The following is a 4,536-nucleotide window of genomic DNA, read 5'->3' as shown; positions in this document are numbered from 1 at the left end:
GGCTTTTACAAAATGTCATTAAGCGCTAGTCCTGAACTCCACCCTGTGTAGGCGGGGAGGTCCTTCTCTGTTCCTTGAGCTGATTTGACAGTCCTGTTGGGTCATCACCTGTCAATCATACATGACCTCACCACCCCAGACATGAAGGACGTGAGTGTTTGTGTCCACACACAATCGGTACAGAAGATGACTGCACAGACAGCAGACTAAACTCCTATCTTAACAGTCATTACTCACACACACACACACACACACACACACACACACACACACACACACACACACACACACACACACACACACACACACTGCACTTGGTAACTTGGAGATTTGTACAAAGCTTGTGTCTTTCAGCAAGTCAATGTTATTAAACTATAATACTCAAATAATACTGAAAAGAAAACCATTTTCATTAGATAAAAAAATAGCTCTTAGGGCCTTTTTGAACATCGTCTGGAGGACCAAGAAAAACCTCTAGAGTTCTAGAGTTCCTCAGAGTTCCAGTGCAGTGAAAATAAACATGAGCTGGAAACAGTGTAAGACATAGTGAATGTTCTAGATACAGTGTAAGACATAGTGAATGTTCTAGATACAGTGTAAGACATAGTGAATGTTCTAGATACAGTGTAAGACATGGGGAATGTCCTAGATACAGTGTAAGACATAGTGAATGTTCTAGATACAGTGTAAGACATAGTGAATTTTCTAGATACAGTGTAAGACTTTGGGTATGTTCTAGATGCAGTGTAAGACATAGGACATGTTCTAGATAGAGTGTAAGACACAGGGAATGTTCTAGATACAGTGTAAGACATAGTGAATGTTCTAGATACAGTGTAAGACTTGGGGTATGTTCTAGATGCAGTGTAAGACATAGGACATGTTCTAGATAGAGTGTAAGACACAGGGAATGTTCTAGATGGAGTGTAAGACATGGGGAATGTTCTAGATACAATGTAAGACATAGTGAATGTTCTAAATACAGTGTAAGGCTTGGGGTATGTTCTAGATGCAGTGTAAGACATAGGACATGTTCTAGATACAGTGTAAGACTTGGGGAATGTTTTGGAACACCACTGGGACAGGGCGTGTTGTCCTGCTCAGCCCTGCCTGATTACTGAATGAAAGGCTCTGGAAACCCAACACAGCACAATTATGTCTACAGGCTGGAAGGTGGAAAAGCAGTAAAGAAACCATTCACTCATTAACTCTATTCTGTGTGTGTGTGTGTGTGTGTGTGTGTGTGTGTGTGTGTGTGTGTGTGTGTGTGTGTGTGTGTGTGTGTGTGTGTGTGTGTCCCAGCTCATTAGCGTGTCCAGTTACCCGTAGCTAAGTGGTGTAGTGTTTGAGTGAATGGAGCCGTCCAGTCTCTCAGTCACACCTTTAGGGGTGAAGGTGTGTGTGTGTGTGTGTGTGTGTGTGTGTGTGTGTGTGTGTGTGTGTGTGTGTGTGTGTGTGCATGCGTGCGTTCGTGTGTGTGTGTGTGTGTGTGTGTGAGATCATGCAGAGAAAATGACACAGAATGACACAGACACACAGAATTAGTTTCAGTTGTTTTCCTGAAGCTGACTTTACTGGTTGAAACATTCAGAGTGTGTAAAGTGTGAGTTAGTCTGGGAGGTGATCTGTGTGTGTGTGTGTGTGTGTGTGTGTGTGTGTGTGTGTGTGTGTGTGTGTGTGTGTGTGTGTTGAGCTTTGTCACCATGGGGACTATATAACAACACTAATGAGCTAAACTGAGACTGCATGACCCCCTTACCAATTTAACAGGCATGATAGAGAGAGAGAGAGAGAGAGAGAGACTGAAGGACAGTGAGGGAGAGAGAGAAAATGAAGTGCAGAGAAAACAGACAGATGAACTGAGGAGAGAGAGACGGAGACAGTGGGGAGGGAGAGAGAGAGAAAGAGAGAGAAAGAGAGGTGTAGTGGTGCTGGCGGGTGTGTTGGCGAGACAGATGTGATCTAGACCTCCCTCTCTCTTTCAGCCCCTCCCTCCTCTCTCCCCATCAAAGGCCTGGGCGTGCCAGACCGCCCATCAATCACTCTGATTGACAACTGGGGTGTGTGTGACATTGTGGATCTGTGTAGTGTGTGTGTTCGGACACAAGAATGCATCTGTGCAGATAAAGACACTTTATCTACTCCTGTCTGCCTGCTGGAGCCCATGCCTCCCCCCACACAGACCCCTCCCTGAGGGCTCACACCAGATGGAGATGTTTAACATTACTGTCTTTTGTCCTTTTCTCTTACTCATTTTCTCTCTCTCTCTTTATCTCTCTCTCCCTCACCCTCCCACTTCACTCTCTCTCTTGTTCTTTGTCTTTTCATAATTGTGCCAGGAAAGTAAAAGTGAAGTTATTCTTCCAATAAATCTTCAAAATACATGAAGTATTTTAGAATTCTTCACATTAATGAGTATATATATATGGCGTGTGGTGTAAGTGTCCATTATTGAAGTAGTTGTGAACTCTGTCTCTCTGTAATGAAGATTTTTCCATCCTCAGCATGGTAGCATGGACATCATCTCTTACACCTTTACACTCTCAAAAGGATAGGCCAGTCATCTCCTGTCCAGACCTCCAACACCTTATTACCTTGGTGAGCTCATAACTTAGTCTATTTATAGTCTGAATAAACTGACCAACCCTGAATAAACTGCCCAAGGAAACAACCAATCCGGGGCCTTTCTGCTGCATACATTATATCCTGTGAACACAACTGGATGAAATAAAAATTATATTCTGCTGTTCAGATGTTGCCATGTGTGTAGTGTGTACGTAGGCCTAGAACCCTGAGTGTCTGATCCAGGGTAGATGTGTTTTGAGCTGATCCTGGATCAGTGGATCAGTGGTGTTGTGTGTACTACAGTGTGTTTTGATCTGACTAGGTCTGGTGTAGGTTCTAGCAGTAGTGCAGACTAGCAGAGAGGACGTCGACTCTCACATTAGCACTGTGTGATTCAACCAATACAGATGTAAATCCTTCAAATTCAAGTGCCACTTCAAACTCGTCGTGTATAAATATGAATGCTTACACACTGCTCTACAACAGTGCTCTCGTGTACTCAAACGCAGCTCAAATGTGAGCTCAGTCTGTTAAACCTTCAGCTGTTTATGTGTAATAAATTTTCCACACTAAATATGGCAAAGTCAGAGTGTGTGATTTATCATGTGCACAGTGTGACAAGGTCATAGTTACATTGAAACGCATGTGCTGATGCAGACACCATGGGCCGCACAAACTCAGCAGAAGAAAACACAGTAACTCTTTACACCACACAGCCACAGTTAATTACAATTACAATTACTACGTTTCCATTTGTTTACAGTATGTATTTACAGGATGTTGACACAGGGATGTACAGTACACTGTTGTTGTGTAAGTCACGTTAGGTAGGTCATGTTGTGTAAGTCACGTTGTGTAAGTCATGTTGTGTAAGCCATGTTGTGTAGGTCATGTTGTGTGTCATGTTGTGTAGGTCATGTTGTGTAGGTCATGTTGTGTAAGTCACGTTGTGTAAGTCATGTTGTGTAAGCCATGTTGTGTAGGTCATGTTGTGTAGGTCATGTTGTGTAAGCCATGTTGTGTAGGTCATGTTGTGTAGGTCATGTTGTGTAAGTCATGTTGTGTAGGTCATGATGTGTAAGCCATGTTGTGTAGGTCATGTTGTGTAGGTCATGTTGTGTAGGTCACGTTGTGTAAGTCATGTTGTGTAGGTCACGCTGTGTAAGTCATGTTGTGTAGGTCATGTTGTGTAGGTCATGTTGTGTAGGTCACGTTGTGTAAGTCATGTTGTGTAGGTCATGTTGTGTAGGTCATGTTGTGTAAGTCATGTTGTGTAGGTCATGTTGTGTAGGTCATGTTGTGTAGGTCACGTTGTGTAAGTCATGTTGTGTAGGTCATGTTGTGTAGGTCACGTTGTGTATGTCATGTTGTGTAGGTCATGATGTGTAAGCCATGTTGTGTAGGTCATGTTGTGTAGGTCATGTTGTGTAGGTCATGTTGTGTAAGTCATGTTGTGTAGGTCATGTTGTGTAGGTCTCCGCGCAGGACTGACATTACAGCAGAATTCACCCTGTCCGTATTGAGCTGGTGAGAAGCAAGAGAGACAGAGAGACGGTGAGACAGTGAGACAGAGAGACAGTGAGACAGAGAGACGTGAGACAGAGAGACGGTGAGACAGTGAGACAGAGAGACAGTGAGACAGAGAAACGGTGAGACAGAGATGGTAAGACAGTGAGACAGAGAGACGGTGAGACAGTGAGACAGAGAGACAGTGAGACAGAGAGACGGTGAGACAGTGAGACAGAGAGACAGTGAGACAGAGACACGGTAAGACAGTGAGACAGAGAGACGGTGAGACAGTGAGACAGAGAGACAGTGAGACAGAGAGACGGTGAGACAGAGAGACGGTGAGACAGAGAGATGGTGAGACAGAGACACGGTGAGACAGTGAGACAGAGAGACGGTGAGACTTGCTCAGATCTGTCTGTGTGGGGTTATTAGGGGAAGATTCTCTGATAAAACCTTGAACTG

Source organism: Brachyhypopomus gauderio, unplaced genomic scaffold, assembly GCF_052324685.1.
Source record: "Brachyhypopomus gauderio isolate BG-103 unplaced genomic scaffold, BGAUD_0.2 sc54, whole genome shotgun sequence".
NCBI lineage: Eukaryota > Metazoa > Chordata > Actinopteri > Gymnotiformes > Hypopomidae > Brachyhypopomus > Brachyhypopomus gauderio.
The sequence above is the reverse complement of the archived record's forward strand: the minus strand, read 5'-3'. Positions refer to the sequence as shown.